General features: G+C 49.5%; 1 protein-coding gene across 1 annotated transcript in view; it reads left to right on the top strand.

Moving 5' to 3' along the window:
* Positions 1-5,427: 5,427 nt before the first annotated feature.
* ZNF423 (zinc finger protein 423) overlaps positions 5,428-18,743 on the top strand; it is a 330,579-nt gene continuing 317,263 nt past the window's right edge. The window contains exon 1 of the mRNA XM_072967330.1: positions 5,428-5,503. The gene's annotated coding sequence lies outside the window, so the exon portion shown is untranslated. The remainder of the gene's footprint in view (positions 5,504-18,743) is intronic.

Raw genomic sequence — 18,743 nt, 5'->3', positions numbered from 1 at the left:
GGTGGCTCTTCCTCTTGAATCTGGGTGGTCTTAAAACTGCTTCAACCAGTAGAGTGAAGTGAGAGTGATGTTTTATGACTTTTGAGGCTGGGTTATACAAGGTGGTACAGCTTCTTTTTCCTGAAAATATGTATTTTTTTATTGAAGTCTAGTCAGTTTACAATGTTGTGTCAATTTCTGGTGTGCAGCATAATGCTTCAGTCATACATGAACATATATATATTCATTTTCATATTCTTTTTTACCGTATATTATGACAAGATATTGAATATGGTTCCCTATGTTATACAGTATAAATTTGTTGTTTATCTATTTTATATATAGTAGTTAGTATCTGCAAATCTTGAACTCCTTCCCACTCCCTTTCCCTCCTGGTAACCATAAGTTTGTTTTCTATGTCTGTGAGTCTGTTTCTGTTTTGTAAATAAGTTTGTTTGTTTTTGTTTTTTGTTTTTTATATTTTACGTATAAGTGATATCATATGGTATTTTTCCTTCTCTTTCTGGCTTACTTCACTAGAATGATGATCTCCAGGTCCATACATATTGCTGCAAATGGCATTTTTTATGGCTGAGTAGTATTCTGTTGTATAAATATACCACAACTTCTTTATCCAGTCATCTGTCAATGGACATTTAGGTTGTTTCCATGTCTTGGCTGTTGTAAATAGTGCTGCTGTGAACATTGGGGTGCGGTGCTATAGCTTCTATCTTTTCCAATAAAATACTCATTAGTGGAGCCCTGATCATCCTGTCTGAAGACCCTGAGGCAGCCATTATGTGAGGAAGCCCAAACTGCACAGACAGGCCATGTGCAGGCACTGACTGCAGTCCTAGTCTTTGACTCATCCAGTGCCAGACATGTGAGTAAATGAGACTTTAGACAGCTTCAGCCCCCTATTTTGAGTTGCTCCAGAGGCCCCAGACATTGAGGAGCAGAGACACTCTGCCATATCTGAATTCCCAACCTACAGAGTCTATGAACATAATAAAATGGTTGTTTTAAGTTGCTTAATTTTGGGGGGTAATTTGTTACACAGCAATAGATAACTGATACACACATGATGCTCGCCTTTTCTCCTTGGCAAACTCCTGCACATTGTTCAAGACCCTGAGAAAAATGTCACATCCTCTTTGGAGCCTTCTCTGTTTCCTCCCTGCCCTTTCCTCACTGTGTGGATCTGTTTTCTCATCTCTGCCATAAGACCAGGCATCCTGAAGGCAGGAACTTGAGTCCACATTAATCTCCTCAGCACCTGGTCAGGGCTGGACAATGAGGTAGGTTACATTTACTGAATGAATGAATGACTGAGGCCAGAGCTGTTTCTCCACGGGAGCTAGCCTGCATGAGAGAACTATCTGGAAGATATTGGCATAGTATCCACATTGTGAGACTAGATAAATATTGGTACAGTGAAGAATAATCCTGACTTATTCAAATCCTATAAAATCACCTGGGGAGCTTTAAAAATGTCCAGCCACAAGCCCCGCCCCAGGTCACCTGGGTCACACTCTGTGCAGGGGAGGCCCAGGTAGTGGTGCTTTAGGAATATTTGCCAGGTGATTCTAACATGCAGCAGAGTGGAGAAGCACTGCTGTTTAACCATACCAGCAACATCAGTGATGATGCTGGCTCATGGTACTTACCATGTGCCAAGTGTCCTATGGTTTTTCATGAATTAACTCATCTAATCTACACCACCGCCCTATGAAGAGAAACCGTAATCACCTCCCACTATAACAGCTTTGTTGAGGTATAGCTGACACACAATAAACTGTACCTTTTAAAGTATATAGTTTGATATTTTGATATATATACACACACACACACATCAACACAATCAAGACAATGAACATATCTGTCACCCCCAAGTGTGTCCTTGTGCCCCCTTGTAATCCCTCCCTTCTGCCCTTCCCTGGCTCCCTCTGTCCACAAGTGAGCATCTCTGCTTCCTGTTGCTATATTAGTTTGCACTTTCTTGAATGTTGTAGAAAGGCAATCATGCAGTATGTACTTTTTCGTCCAGTTTCACTCACTCATAATAGTTTTGAGATTCATCCACCTTGCCGTATGTATAGATAGTCCATCCCTTTTCATTGCTGAGTAGTATCCCACTGCAGAGAGTATCACTTCATCCCCCATTTTAAGGATGAGGAGACTCAGGTTCAGAAAGAAAAATGAAGTGACTTGCCCAAGGTCACTTGGCTGGTAAATGGTGAACTTGAATCCAGGTAGTTGCCTCCAGGCCAGCTGGCCAAACTGTCACCTGTGTGTTCTCTCTAATTAGTCCATAATACCCTTTCCTGTGTAGGCAGAATGATTCACCACGCCCACCCCCAAATCTAGGGGGAAAAAAAAGAAAAAACAGTCTATGTCCAATCCCTGGAATCTGTGAAGATGGTACATAAAATGGCAAAGGGGAATTCAATTTGCAGGTGGAATTAAGATTCCTATCAGCTGACCTTAAAAAAAGAGATTATCTTTGGTTATCCAGGTGGGCCCAACACAGTCACAAGGGTCCCTGAAGAAGCGGTCGCAGTCAGATATTAAAGATGCTGTGGGCTGGATCTAAAGATGGAAGAAGGGGCCACGAGCCAAGGAATGTAAGTAAAAGACGAGACAGATTGTCCCCTAGAGCTTCAGAGGGAATGCAGTCCTGTTGACACCCCAGTGAGACCCACTTCACTCTCTGACCTCCAAGTCTGTAAGACAGTACACTTTTGTTGTTTTAAGTCACTAATTTCATGGTGATTTGATAGAGCAGCCATAGGAAACTGACAAAATGACCTTGACTGTGAGTCTTGGGAGGCCAGCCAGGGACTGTAGGGTGTGCAGGGGCAGCTGGGGCAGACTGAGCCTATCTGAGCATGTGGAACTCCAGGCAGAGAGTCCATACCCCCAGCTCCCTGCCCCAGGCACAGCCTCAGGCTCTGGCTGAAACATTCCCAGGGTCACAGGAGCAGCTGGGATGTGGGCAGAGATTTCTGGGTAGAACAAATCATCCCCTAGTTCTCTGTGGGCCTATGGTGAATGCAAGAGGCAGGCCTTCTCCACCATCTGAGCAAGACAGACCCGGGCCCTCACTGCAGAGGATGCTGGGAGGGTGGGCATGCCAGCCATGCAGCGGGACCTCAGAAAACAGAGAAGTTCAAAGGCTCTGGGGAAGGAGGGGCTGCTGGGAACCCATGGGGGCTGACAGCAATGAGGGCGTGCTTAGCACCCAGCGTTCTAGACAGAGAGCAGCAAGGGCAAAGGCCTGGCGGAGTGGGGAGGGGGCCAGGGTCAGCAACTGGTCAGGAAGGGGCTGGGCTTTCCTAACTGCATCTAAGCTGATAATCATCAGATTCATGTGTGAGAAGGCCGCGCTGGCTGTTTTGTGATACGTAGATTGGAGGAGAGCAAGGCAAGGGCCCAGAACCACCCAGGAGAGAGACTAGCTGTCCGGGTGAGAGAGAATGTGGCAGGCACTAGAGAGGTGACAAGGAGCTAGAGAGGAGGGGGCATCTTTGGGAGAAGAAGGGGCAGCTGACGGCTGGTGGGAAGCCCTCACCCAGAATGAACCCAGACCTGTCTGTGGTGGTGGCTTCAGGATGTGCCTTGCGAAGGCATTACGGCCAGCACCTGGGGCTGCAGTCAGCCCGGGGGCCAGGCCTGGCCACACCCAGCCAAGTGTGAGGGTGAAAGAAAACAAATGCTGGAAAGTCCCGAATCCCCGAGTGAGGGTAAGGGATCTTTTTTTATTGTCACTGTTTCTTGCAGGCATGAGGAAGTTTAAGAAAGCCTTCCTGAGGAAGAGCGGCAGCTGGAGGAAGCTTCCTGGTCTGTGAGCATGTCCTTGGTCTGCAGTCCATCTGGGCAGGAGGAGGAAGGATTCGTGAGCTATCCGGGTGGTAACTGGGGCCCGGATGCCCTTTCTGGCCCTGGAGATGAAGCTCTTATTGGGGCGGGGTCTGGAGAATGCTGTCTCCAGTGCTTCCCACCAACTCCAACGTGACAGGCTGAGTATGTGAAGCCTGGAGGAGGGGTCCTGCCCTGTAGGCTCCATCCTCAAGGAGGGAGCCCTGAGATCGTGTCCAGGGTCCAAGCCTGCCCTGGGCCTCCTACCACTGACCAGGGCTGACAGCCAGACTGACGGGGCCAGGGGCCTTCTGGGCAGCCACCATCTCCTCTCCAGCCTTCGGTGCCCCTGACATGGTAACAGGCCATCACATCTCCCACTGGGATGGGCTGAACTGTGTCTCCTCAAATTTCACATGTTAAAGTCCTAACCCCCAGTAGCTCAGAATGTGTCTGTACTTGGAGATGGGGTCTTAAGGAGATAATTAATTTAAAAAGATATTCTTATAAAAAAGGAAATTTGGACATAGACACGCACAGAGGGAAGATGAGGTGAAGATACAGGGAGAAGACAGCCATCTACAATCCAAAAAGAGAGAATTTTTCTTACCAACCCTGATGACACTTTGATTTCAGATTTCTAGTCTCCAGAACTGTGAGAAAATAAATTTCTGTTGTTTAAACCACACAATCTATGGTACCTTGTTACAGCAGCTCTGGCAAAGTAAGAAACCTAGCATTGATAGCAGTGAACACGTACGGTGACCTTCCTGTGTTCCAGGCACGGTGCCAAACATGGAGCACACGTCATCACTCTTAATCCTCACCCATCCTGGCAGGTAGAGATCAGGGACCTTGTTGGAGCAGCCTGGCTTTGCCACCTACCGGCTGTGTGATCACAAGTGAATCGCTTTGCCTCTCTGGGCTTTAGTTTCCTCATCTGCTCACTGGTGCTGGAATAGTACCTACATCCCAGGGTGGTTTCAAGAAATGCTATTAAAACATATAAAGGGTTTAGGCCAGGTCCTGGCACATAGTTGGTGCTCACTAAATGTTGGCTAATATTGTACTCATTTTACAGATATGAAAATGGAGGTTCTGAGAGGTTAAGTAACTTGCCCAAGGTTGCACAGCTAGCAAGTGCTGAGGCCAGGATTCGAATCCAGACAAAGCTGACTCTAAGCAAACTCCACAATGCTGCCTCCTCCCTTGCTACCTCTCTGCGACCCAGAGAGCACAATGGCCACCTCTGTGACTCAGCCCACCACACTCAGGCCCACACTACTGGAAGTAGGCCCGTCACGCTACCAAAATGATCTGTTTGGGGTTTGTCTCCCCCACCATACTGAGCCTGTCTTTGGGACAGGCTCCTTGCTGGAGGGCCCCAACTGTGAACAAAGGCCTCTGCGGATATTTGGGAACTAGGCTCACGTTGCACTCAGCCTAAGTTCCTCTCCAGGCCCTTCCCAGCCAGTTCGTTTCCTCCTCTGGCCCTCACTTCAGCCTTTTGAAGTGGGCAGGGCTGGGGAAGTGAGGTCCCAACAGGAGAGCAACCTGCCCAAGGACACACGGCTGGGAAGCAGCAGGACTGAGAGGAGAACCCAGCTGTTTCTACAGCTCCGGGTCCCAGCCTCTGGCTCACAATACCAGGCGGCCCCAGAAGGAGGTGAGACTGTGCTTGGGGTCCTGGGAGGGGCAGAGCCTCTTGCTCCTGAGTAGCCTGCTGTCCTGGACATAGGCCTGAAACCACCCTCCCAAATGCTGCTACAGCATTGCTTCTGTAGTGGTAACAGCCAGGTGTATCTGCAAACCACTTCCTGAGCTTGGAGGCCTGTGAGCTCAGAGACCAGCATGATGAGAAGGGCTTCCAGGGATATATCACGGGATCTGTGGCCCTTGCTGGAGAGACTTGTGTCCAAAAACAAGAGGTGACCTTGGGGGGAGGGTACAGCTCAGTAGTAGAGTGCTTGCTTAGCATACACGAAGTCCTGGGTTCAGTCTCGAGTACCTCCATGAAAAAATCCATAAACCTAATTACCTCCCCCTTCCAAAAAAGAGTAGGGGGGAAGAAAGTTAAAAAAAAAAAAAAGAGGTGACCTTGATTTATCTCTTCAGCTAGTCAGGAGTGGTCCAGACCACACTTCCTGCATCCTCTGACTGTAAGCTCTTCTGTGAATTCAGTGGTTCATTGTAGTGATCCAGCAAATCTGGCCTGCTTGGAGGCCCCACTGCCAGCCCGCCACCCACTAAGGCCTGCAGCGTGGGGACATGTTTCCCTAGACTACAGACTGAAACAGGCCTGGACGCACTCCTTGGGGGCTCTTGCCTCCCCACCCACATTGCCTTTGCGTGTCCTGAGCTCTGTGTCTTTATGTTTCCTTGAAAGAGAGCTGGGGATCAAGAAAGGGTGACGCAGCTCCCTGCAGCTGACCTGCAAAGACAGAAGACATCCCTCCCAGCTGACCAGCCAGATCTCTTTAATCTGGCCTGTGCGGGGCTGAGGGGGTTCTCTGGGTCTTCCTGTTTAACCTGCCCTTGTCTTAGCACCATTGTCTTTGGAGAGGGACAGCCTCTCCACTGCTCTTGTCCCTTCTTGCAGCCTAAATGAGCTCTCTGGCCTCAGTTGCTCCCTCCCCTCTGAAATCTTTTAAAGTGGTTTGCTGAGTAGAAGCTTCTTAACTGGCCCCAAGGCCTGTGTAATCCAGCCCCCACCAGCCTATCTCCCCATGCCATGCTGACTTCTCCTCAAAGTGTCACTCTCTATGGGCCCTGCCGCCCTTGGCACATCCTTTTCGCTTAAAATGCTTCCATCTCCCTGCCCTTTACCCCATACCCAGCCCATAGCCCTCTTTCCTGCTGAGCCCACTGCACATGCCCTGGGCAGCAGTACCAGTCAATCCCAGATGAAACCCATCTGCCACCCCTGGACAAGTTCAGGCCCCAAGGTTCCTCGCAGCTCTCACCTTTGGCTTTCTAAATCTATTCCAGCTTCAGTCGGCCCTTCTGCAGGATGGGAGAGGAGACCTCTGCCTACTCCTTCATTCTAAGGGGCCGAGAACATGCATCAGACTGTCTGTCTTCACTTGGGCCTCTGTTTCCCCAGGGTCTGCCCCGGCTCCCACCCCAGAATATTTCCTTCCACTTATGGATTTCCACTCAGACCCCTAACAGTTCCCAACAGGTAGCTGAATCCCACTCATAATGTACCTACCTGTAATTATCAGGATATTTAAAATATCTGTTTGGGTGTGGACTCATTTGCTGGAGCCTCTGAGTTACACTGTCCTCCTGCAGGATTGTGAGTTGGGAAACAAGCACTTGGTAGTGGGGGCTGAGAGGCCGACGTACAGATGCTTCCAAGGGGTAGAGAGGTGTCTTCCACACACAGGGCAGCCTCCTCTTAAAATGATTCCAGGACAATTGTGTAGGGTCAGGGATGAGCACAGGACTGACAGCTGGGAGACCTGGTTCCTTCCCCGTCCCAGTTCTGTCCCGTGAACCTGGTCTGTGGGTATCTGGACAATCCTCTGCCCCTCTAACATCAGTTTCCCCATCCGTGCAATGAGTGAAGTCAGAAAGGATACACAGCCAGTGTGGTAGAGTGGATGGGGCCTTGGTGAACTGGTGGCTGGTGCCAGGCTTAAAGCAGCTTCAGGCTGTCCCTCTGCTCCAGCCAACTGCAGGTGGGCTGCCTTGTGTAAATGCATTCTATGTGGTCTGATTCTCCAACTGTCAAAGAAGTCAAAAATCCAGATTTTGGTGCGAAATTGCCTTATTTTTACCTGATGGCAATGAATTCAAAATATTATAAAATACTGTGGGGGCCAAAGAAAACATACCAGGAACTCTTGCTTGCTCACTTTGGACTGGAAAATCTCTGACCTTTAGTGCTGTGGCTCTCATCTGGGTTACACACTAAAATCACCTGATTTAAGGTCTACAGTGGAGCATCCTGGTGAACACAAGGCACCAGGTGCAGGGCTGAACCCTGTGTCATGGACGGGCTGGGTTACCTGGGTAAGTTATATCGCATCACTGAGCCTCTTCTTTGAGATCTGACCAATGGGGCTTATGGACAGTGCAGGAACAATTCATTCATGTAAAGGTCTTGGCATATAAATGGTGTTCAGTGAATGAAGGGTGAAAAAGCCATTGGTAGTTGCTTTTGACTGAGTAGCTTGAACCTGGCCTTGGAAAACAAGTCCATTTGCTTTCAGACCTGAGACAGTGGAAAGTTGCCCAGGGTTGGAGGTCGTGGGACAAGGGACCCAGCTCCATCTCTCCCAGCTGTGGAGTTTGGGAAGAGTTTCCCTGAGCTTAGCATCACCGACTTTCCTGAACACTGTCTTGACCAAGGCTCTCTTTTCATCGTGAATGCCAAAGATTCACTCCGAGCTTATTTGGGGTTGGGGCAGGGACAGACTCAACTCAAAGCTTCCATGTGCATGGAGGGCTGACATTGCCCTAGAGAATCCTCAGGCAGCCTTAGAGAGAGGTTATAATCTGCCCATTTGATGAGAAAACTGGAAGTGAGATAGTGTGACTCCCTCGGAGAGGCACAGGCTAGGAGGAGCAGAGCTAGTTTTGGAATCCAAGACCTAATCACATCTGACTCCCAAGATTAGGGTGGGAGATGCCTTCAGGGGCTGGACACAGAGGCAAGCAATACAGAGAAGGTTTATAGTCAGGGTGTGCCGGTACTTGACAAAGATTCTCTCCTTGAGCAAACCCTAATCAGACTCTTCTGAGCTCTTTCTCAACTAGGCCTCGACTTTTGGACTTTTGTGCTCTCCTAAATTAAAGGGACCAGACTCCAGTTAAAGGGACTCATATTAAAAAAAAAAAAAGTATACAAGTCTGCTGGCTAGTAAGAGCCCAAGGCCCTGGGTTTGCGAGTCTTTGTTGCCTCAGTGATCCTCAGTGCCCTCGACTGGTCGGATTGGTTGGCTTCTCCGAGAAAGGAACCCAAGTGCCTGCGGAGTCACCGCCCAGGGCCGGCGGGGCGGGGGCGCCCGCCTAGCGCACTGACCCTCCGACAGGACCTGACGCTTGGTCCCAGCTCCCGGCATCCCCAGCCGCCTGCCGTGAGACACAAGATCAGGTCTCCGGGCTCCGGGTCCAGACGACCCTGGGCAGCCGTCCCCTCGCTGGCCAGGCCGAGCCCTGACCTCCCCCCTCCCCCCCGCGCAGCCCCTTCCTGGCCCCCGCCCCCCGCCCCCCGCCCGCCCCCTGCACTGGCCCCAAGTCCCTGGGTTCTGACCTCCGGCTCTCAGCCGCCGGGTCCTACCCCACCCCGCCTGCTGGTTGGCCCCGCAGCGGCGGGCCGGGGCCTCGATCTCCCGCCCCTCTCCAGCTACCTCTACCCACGCCGGCCCCCTGGCCTCGCGCCCGGCTCTCCAGGCTCCGGGGCGCCCCTCCTCGCCTCCTCCCTCTGCCCTCTTTCCCCCGGCCCCCAGCTGCGGCGGCTTCCTCCTCCTCCCACCCCCCGTGGCTCTGGAATTCCTGGTGGAACCTACTCCCCCGCCCGCCCTGCATCCCGGGGCGCGGAAGCCCGCGGAGCGTGCGGCCCGGGTGCGGGGTGCGCCCAAGGGCAAGTGGCTTGCGGCGGCTGTGGCCGTGTCTAGACTTAGCTGCGGTGTTTTCACGTGCACGCGTGTGTGCTTCTGCATCCGACTGTGTTTATACACCGGTGTATAATTTTTTGTGCACACACGCGCAGTGACACTTGGGGAAACTTTTCTGAAAATCCTGGGCTGGCAGTTTAAATATAAAAAGGCTTTTGTTTAATGCCAGAAGCATTTCCCCTATGCTCTGGGACTCAAGGAATACTCACCTGCTTCCCCCTCCCCTCAAAGACCTGGTGGCAAAGGCTTTCTTCGTGGAGTGGTAGACTGAGGTTTCCTTGCATTGAGGAAAAAGTTATTTTGAGGTCCACCCCATGCCCCTAACCCTCCATACCCCTCCACCAAAAAAGCTTTCTGGGGACCCCAAGCTCCCTAGCCTGTCTCTCTCCTGGGGCTATTTAACTCTGAATTTTACCCCCTCAAGTGTCTGCGAGTGCTAAAATGATGCCAGCATCACTCCGGCTGTAGAATTCAAGTTGAAATGTGGCCAGCACGTGGGGATGGCTGAGGAGCAGTGCCCTGGGGTTGGAGGGTGTTTGGAGAAGGTGAGCAAGGCCAAGAAATTGAGGGCCAGGGGAACAAAGTAAGGACCTTCAGGGTGAGCACACCCCCTCCAAGTGGAGATGCTAACACCTGTCTCATACAGTTTGGAGTTTAATTCCTTTATTGTACATTTAGTGGCTACACCTTTCTTTGTACAGTCAGTAGGTACAAAGACAACTGTAGATTAGTTTGTTGGGGTGGGTGCAGGAGGAGAGATAGAATAGTGCAGAAGGACATATACTCTGGATTCTAGATTCAAATCCTGACCCCACAACTGTCCAACTTACCCGTTTCTGTGTGCCTCTTTCCTTCCCTGTAAAGTGCAGCCAATAGTGGTGACACACCTTCCAGGGTTATTATGAGGATGAAATGAGTTAATTTACATAAGCACTAGAACAGTCCTGGCACATGTATGTGCTGTGTGAGTCTCAGTTTTTATTATTTAGGTCAGGGTTGGCACCACTGGTTTTACATGGCCCTCCCTCGAGCTAAGAATGGTGTGTGTACATTTTTAAATGTATGAGGAGAGGGGAACACAAAAGAAGACTAATATTTCAGGAGGCATGCAAATTCTATAGCATTTAAATTTCAGTGTCCATAACTAAAGTTTTATTGGAACACAGCCACACTCATTCATTTTCATATTATCTATGGCTGCTTTCACACTACAAAGTAGTTCAGTAGTTGTGAGTTGTGACAATGACAGGTGCAGGGATTTTTGCCTGTTTGATCATTAGTGTGCCCAGTGCCCAGAACATAATAGATGCCTAATAAGTTGCATGATTGAGTTTGGCCCAGGCAATCGTGGGTGGCAGGGACTACAATGCTCCTAAACTTGGCACAGGGGTCCATCATAATTTAAGCAGATGTTCCCTTGGAGATCAGAAGGGGCAGTTGTTCCTCCCCCACAGTACACACACCTTCTCAAGGGGGAACCAAGGAATCCGACTGGCTGCTGGGAAAAAACTGCTGCCCACGTTAGCCTTACTTTAGGAAAGGCACTCACACAGATGGTTTGTGTGTGCTCTTTTCTATCCAGCCAAACCACATGAGCAAGCCCCCAGGGAGAGGCAATTTGGGGTCATCGCTGGGAGGGTCCCCTTCCCTCCTACTGTGGCCCACTTAGGCAGGAGTGTGAGAATGGCTTCCCGGAGAGGAGAACTTGACCTTCCTGGGCCTCGTGGCAAAGGAGTTGTGAGGATGGACCTTTGTCCCCTGGGAGGAAAGAGGAGAGAGGAGGCAACCGAGGCCCAGCTCTTTGGGAGCACTTAGTATGAGATTCCACTTGGCCTTGCCAAGAGGCTCTCCAAAAGTCCAGGTGAAAAGTTCCTGTGACAGTCAGCTGGGAGAAATAAACAAATAACCCAGCGTGATAACATGCACAGGTCCTCCTGTTGGGAGGGCACACCTGCCTGCCCAGGTGACCCGGCCCAAGGGCTCCATATGGCGTCTCCCAGGGCTGGCAGAGGCTCCTTCCATCATTCAGTGTTTCCTGAAGTCCTACTGTGTGCTAGGCGTTGGTGATGTTGCCAGGAATAAGATACAGGCCTTCCTAGGTGGTGCTCACAGAATTCTAGGAACATAAATAATTATGATGCATTGAGAGAAGTAGGTGAATCCCAGGGCCCCACAAAAGGGGTAAGGATACAACAAGACATTTCACAGATGAGGAAACCAAGATGGCCAAAAACACATGCAAAAAAACTCTGACTCCTGAACTAGAAAAATGCAAACTAGAACCCCATGAAATGCCTTTGTATGCCCATCAGATGAGCAAAAATAAAAATGGGTGATGTCACTTAATGGTTGATAAGGGGTTGGTGGGAGGCAGAATCCTACATAGGTGGTAGAAATATGAATTGTTGCAAGATTTTGAAGAAAAAGAAAATTGGCAATATGTATTAAAATGTAAACAAAACAAAACAAAAATAGCCTCTGTCCAGCAGCCACACTCCTGAGATTCCATTCTGAGACTTAAAGATAAACATACGAGGATATTTATTGAAGTGTTTTTTGAAGTGATAAAAACTTGGTAACGTTTACTTCCAAGATGAAAGGTTAAAATTGCGATATGTCTATATATATGATATTATGTGACCATGAAATAGAATGAGTTGGCTTTACTCAAAGTACCCTGGAGTGCTTCCATGATACATGATCAAGTGAGGAGGACCAGAGATGCACAAATGTCTGCTGTCTATAATACGATGCATCTTTTAACACTAATACCAGCCCTGCCCCTTCCTGTATATGTACTTTTTGTTTGTACATGACAGTGAGCATAGAGAATCCTTCTGGAAGTCTACACGCCAGACTGCTTTGCAAGTGGGGACTGGGAAAGAGGTGGATAAGGGAGAAGATAACTTGGTTTACAGGAAAACAAAGAAAGTATAAACTGCATAGTGTTGATAGAAAATATGTAACCTAATGTTATGTTAAATCTGTGAAAGCAGATTTCTCCATGGACAATGAGAAACTAGTGAGGCGGACAAAGGAAAACATGGATTTAATCTTGGGTGGGTCTGTGGGTAATTTTCCTTCTGGATTTCTGTAGTTTCAATTATAGTGCTTCTTTTTCAGTGTTTGAAAAATCAGGAAAGATCATGTAATAGCAACATTATCCCCAGGTGCAAACTGGGCAATTAATTGTCTAGGGGAATGGGAAGTTCAGAGGTTTTAACAGAGACTTTACCCTCAATGTGGTAAAATTTTAACAACTATTGGGGACATACAGGTACCTGCTATGTTATTTTCTGCCTGTTTGAAATCTTCCCTAGTTAAAAATTAAAATGAATTTGAGAATTGATGGACATTTGGGGGAAAGATGTCCCTCTCCAAAAACTTGACACCTGATACAATCGCCTGTGGTTCCCAGATACCATCTTGGTCGCCATTATCTGTCTATCTTTGTCTTTCTAAACATCTATCCATCTGAAATCAATACCTCAACACTATGCTTCAGGCAAGGTGTAGAAACTGAAATTAACCTACCGCACAGGGCAAAGCTCCAGCTTTGGAGGGAGGTCCGCTTTGATTTCAAGCAGCGTTTCATCCCTTAAGGGCTGTGTGACCTTAGTCCAGTGAGCGACACGGTCTCTCTGAGCCTCTGTTCTGTCTGTAAAGTGGAGATAATCACGGCGTGTGGGCATCAATTTAGGCAGTGTAGGAGGAGCTCTCTGCAGGATATCAGGCTGGGCCTTGGGGGGTTGTGCACCAAGGAGAAAGGTCTGGAAAAAGGGGAGCTTGTTCCTCCCCTAGGCCGAGGGGAGCATGATTTTGTGCCTCTCCCGCCCCTTATTCCTTAGGCCTGAGGCCAAGTTCCTGGGGAGTTCCTGGGGAGTCCCTGGGGTTCAGAGGACAGAGGAGGAGTTTGTTTGCTGGTCTGTTGGATTTTTGAAGGTGGGTTGGTGTGGCGAGGGGCACTCGGCAGAGGCAGATGAGTGCTGAGGGCTCACAGGCCACGCCCGCCCCCAACCCACGCCGCCATCCTGGGATGCGGTGGATGGAGCACGCTAGGGGTTCGGGGTGAGGACCCTACCTTACTTGCGCAGCATCTCTGTCTCCTGGTACTTTATGCAGGCAGCGGGGGCCCCAGGTTCTTCTAAGGATGAATCAGACCTTCCGGGAGGAAGAGGCCGCAAACTGTTCATGTCTCCCCCAATCCCACTTAAAAACATAATTTTTAATTAATATGTTTAAGTTTAATACTTAGACTTGTCAACATTTGAAAAACAAGGGCACACAGAACTGCACGGTAGTTTCTCACCTCTTTGTAGGAGTGTTCTTTTTTTTTTTTGGAGCCCTCTTGGGTCCTCCAGTTTCCCGGCCTCATCTGCCTGATCAGTTTGCTCTGGAGACAACAGTCTGTGACTCCTGCTGTGCTCCCACCAAGAGAACTGAGGAACTGGGGCGGGCTGTTTCAGGCAGCCCACAGTCAGTCATCAGTCCTCTTACCCACCCAACCCACCCGCCCTTGACTGGAAGTTCCAAGCAGGCTAGAGACCCTCTGCCTTGGGCAGCTCCATCCCATCTGGCCCAGAGCCTGTCACAGAGTAGACCCAAGATTGCCAATAAATTTTTCTTGGGTGAAGAAAACGTATCCTTACATTTACAGATAGTCAGAGGTTACTGTTTTTTTTTTGTCAGAAAGATGTATTCTTTGTATTCTTTTTTAAAAATTGAAGTATGTGAAGTAGCACGGGGAACTATATTCAATACTTTGTAATGGCCTATAATGAAAAAGAATATGAAAAGGAATATATATAAATACATATATGTATAAATGAATTACTATGCTATATACCAGAAATTAATGCAATATTGTAAATTGACTATCCTTCAATAAAGAGGTCACTTTTTTGAGTACTAGCCTAGTGCTTTATGTATTGGCTTGTTTAATCCTCACAACAGTCCCACAAGGCAGGTACCAGCATAACTCCATTTTCACAGATGAGGAAACAGAGGCCCAGAGAAATGAAATAACTTGGTGGGAGGCGAGGAGTGGAGAGTCTAAAGCAGGCTGCCTGCTTCCAGGTTGTCCTGGGTCGGTCTTACTTATTACTAAAAGAAATGACGTCCCCACCCCATCTGGCCACCTCAGGATATTAAGGCCCCTTGCTTGACTCCTCTCCCCCCAACATTTCTTTGTTACCTGGTATTGGAATTGGGAGCCTTGACTTCAAGAGTCAGCTCAGCCATTAGTTGGCAATGTGACCTTGGGCAAGTCTGACCCCTGCTAGACATCAGTTTTCCCATCTTTCCAGCCAAGTGGTTGGACTAGATCATCTCCTATGGCCCTTCCAGGTCAAAAACCCTGAACCTTTTGGCCATTAGAAGGGGGCCCGATCTTTCATTTTCTGTCCTACACAAACAGGCTGTCCCTCCAGAAGTCCTTGGTTTGGCTGGATGGGAGCTCGGATCCCAGGGACAGGAGAAAGTTTGGAGTGCTGGCAGAAACTTCCCGAATCCTCCCCTTGTTCCTGCTGGGCCCTTGGCTCTGGATGGGGGCTCCAGGGCCTCTCCCAGTGGGTGACGGAGGCTGGAGCCGCCTTTGTCTGCCGCAGGAGGCCAGCCAGGCGGCTGCGGCTGCAACCGGCCCCTGCCCAGGCCTGGGAGATGGTTTTTTTTTCCCTGTGTGTTGCAGCTGGGACCGTTTATAATAGGAAAAAAAGAGAATGACCAGGCCAGCCGGCTGGAAAATAAAGAGACTTAAAAAGAAAAGGGCTAGGCTGTTCTTCTCCTGTGGAGGCTTCGGTTAAGCAGAAAGTTTTAGTTCCTTTCTGAAAGGCATTTGGGCTTTTGAAGTCCCCTGCGGGAGCTCCCTCTGGCCCCTGGGAAGCCAGGTCCTGGCATGTCCCAATGTGCATGACCAGGATGGGGCCAGGGACACTCAGAGCAGGCAGCAGCAGGCCCTGGGAAATATAGCACCGGGCTGGGGCCACTGGGGTCCAAGCCCAGTCTCCCTCTGCTCCCAGCCTAAGCCCTACTACCTCTTCTTGGTGGTTTTTCACTTGAATCTCCTCTGCTCCCTCGGACTTTCACAGCTGGCCTGGTGCCGGTGGTGCCACGTGTTGGGAGTAAACCCAGTCAGAGAACCAGAGAGATTTCACAAATGGGGAGACTGAGGCCGAGAGAGGGATTGCCTGAGGCCACCCAGGGACCCTAAACTGGTTTAGTGGCTGTTGTGTGTGCTTTGCCGATAAATATTAACAAGAGCTAATGCACTTAGAGTATGGGAGGACCAGGTAATGAATCCAGGGAACTAGCAGATCAAAAAGAGCTTGTCTCAGGGAAGCTGCCTTACCAGCTCTCTTCTCTTGACTCACCTTAGCTGTTTCCAGTCCTGGCCAATAAGCTCTCCTCCCTGTCAGCCCACCCCTCAGCAGGGACACAGCCATACCCTCACTGAAGAAGCACCACATTCAAAACATAACATTGATCAAGCCCCTACTGCGTCCAAAGTGGTGTGTGCCAGGCACGTCACAGCACCACTCATATCATGCCGTCCACACGTGATTGGGGCAGGTCAACGGTGAGCTTCTGTTATTGCTCACAACCACCCTCTGCCACTGACATTGGTTTCCTTATTTTACAAATGAGGTTGCTTTGCCTGAGGATTCAATTCAAGGACCTTTCCATGAGACCAGCCTCTGTGCTCTGCAGTGGCCCTGTCTGTCTGGAGTCTACTTCTGGCTTCTCTGGTCAGCTTGCTTCTCCCATCACCACCATTCACTGGACATGAAGTGGGCGCCATGGTGTGAAGGGGGTACTTGTCAAATCCTAAGGCTCTGCCCTGAAACAGCTTTCGATCTAGCTGGGTAGGCAAAGATTTTTTACCCCTTGGCCTCCGTAGTCCACCGGTTGATTGCACAGAGATGTACTAGGCATCTCCTCTATGCTGCACAGATTGGCAGTTTATCTCCTAATGCCCTCACTAAGTTCTGAGCATCTGCAGGGCATTGGAGATGTAATGGGGAGCAGGGTAGACCCAGCCCTGATGGTCCCAGTTCCTCCCTTCCTGCTTGTGGATATTGGGCCCTCAATTGTATGTGCTCAGTGTGGGGACCACATGTGCTGATGCTCTTCTGAAATCTCCATGGCATTTCTCTTAGGCCTGGGCACATGTTCGGTTCTTTTCATGATGGGAGGAGGGTGGGTGGTGGGAGGGGAAAGGGTATGAGCCTAGGAAACAACCCAATATCACTTTTTTTTTGGGAAAATTATCTTAGTAAGATTGGTCCTGCACACTCTTAGGTCTTTTTGGTAAACAGAGGTCACAAAAGAGGTTGGAGGTGGGTGAAGATTTGCTGCTCCCGCATAACCTCTCTACCAGGTGACAGTGAAGGCACGTTTCTGGCCAAATTCTCTCTCACATGGAAAGTTATGCAGGCAAGCCCATCCCGAGGACAGAACAGGTCCTACAACCAGTTTTGTCAGCTCAGTGAAGCTCCGGCATTCTGTCCTTTAAGGGTGTCTGCCCACCTCCAGAGTTTGAGGTGCACTCCAAACAAGCCCCATCACACCGCCCGGCAAGATTCTGTGTCCTCTGCTGGGCTCCAGGCAGGCAGGAAGCCTCCTGGAGGGGTGGAGCCTCAGGGTGAGGTGGGAAGGGATGTACCCTAAGGGGACAGGTTACCCCAGCCTCACCAGATTTATACTCCCTGTGCAGGCAACATGGGGACTGTCTCTAGACCATTTTGCTCAACTGTACCTTGAATGCCTTTCATTCCATCAATGAGAGCCCATTTCTAAGCCTATCACTTCTTGGCTATCCTGGTTCCTAATTAGCAAAACATTGGTAGCTGATGGAGCTACTGATGAGGCCAGAGATCTTGTGACAAGTTCTGGAATGTGCCCCAGCCTGATATGACTACTCCTGATTCAAGCTTAGACAACTGGGCATTTATCACCTTCATTATATGCTGGATTTTTTTTTTCTTTCAAAGTGAATCACACAAACACTACTAAAGAACCATTCTAGCAAAGCAACAAGTGACCCAGGGTTTTTTGTGTCACACACCAGGGCAGCTGGAGGTGGTCTGGGTGGAGGTCCCAGGCCATGGCCAGGAGTTTCTAGCTTTCTGAGGGTGTGAGTCCACTGGGACCCTCTTGCCAAGTTGGTTTCTTTGCTGCCTTGTGGGTGTTCCCCGCAAAGACTGCTGACGCTTGAAGAATTAAATAATTATAATAATGACAAAATAGAAATGGCTTTCCCAGCTGAACAGAAACTGGGGAAGAAGAGGAGGTTCCCACACCCGACTTATTGTTTTTGGCACTGTGCTGCCACAGCTCCGGGGAGGCAGATGTCTGGGCCCGCCGCTGGCCTCTTTGAGTTGTGGTCATGAGGGGGCACTGGGGACCCTTGGAGAATTTCAGGACCATCTGTAGGGATTTCCCTCCCCCAAACACCAGACTGTGAACTAAGGGCAGAGAGAGGGATTCTCTTCTATTTTAACTTTCTCTGTTCTGAAGACTCAGAAGCTTCAAGACCAAGCCTTGTGGAAAGAACGCTCAATGTCATAGACACCAGTGTGGAGGCAGGGAAGACCTGGATGGTGGGTGGTTGCTGGTTAATAATCAAGATGCCAAGCCATCTCCTGACAGGTTCAGCCACAGGGCAGAGTCATTGCTTTCCAGGACAGGAGTGCCCAAGAAAACCTGGGTTCCACAACTAGATGGATCATTACAATAAAACAAAAATGCAAAAGAGAAAAAGGAAAAATTAAGTCCACTCGAACACAGAGCCTTCTCAATAGACCTGAAGCTGCTAGAAAGCAGTGGCACGTCTGTCTGTCTCAAGGGAATGCCAGTGCAAGTGGGGAATTTGCAATTTGCATTACTATCTAGAAATACTTTTGACCCTGAAGGGTGGGGAAAGAGAGAGACAGGAAGGAAAGTGAAGAGCTGATAATGGCTGTCAGGCCCCATGGCCTAGCACTCACTAGCATGAGATACTCAGGACAACCCCATGAGATCCATGCTCTCTGTATTACCATTTTGCAGATGAGAAAATGGAGGCGCAGAGTCCCTTGCTCCAGGTTCTCAGGCGAGACAATGAGTGAGGCTGGACTGGAAAATGGATCAAACTGGCTCCTAAACCTGGCTATTCCTGCCTCCTTGGGCCCTTTGCTTAGAGCTGTGACAGCTTCCCCTCAGAATTGCCCAGCTTCTTTCCACCACAGGCCCTTTACACATGCTGCTTACTCCACCAGGAACTCCGTCTTCTGTCCTCTGTCCTCT

The sequence above is a fragment of the Vicugna pacos genome, chromosome 9, assembly GCF_048564905.1.
Source record: "Vicugna pacos chromosome 9, VicPac4, whole genome shotgun sequence".
In the NCBI taxonomy this organism is placed as follows: Eukaryota; Metazoa; Chordata; class Mammalia; order Artiodactyla; family Camelidae; genus Vicugna; species Vicugna pacos.
The sequence above is the reverse complement of the archived record's forward strand: the minus strand, read 5'-3'. Positions and strand labels throughout refer to the sequence as shown.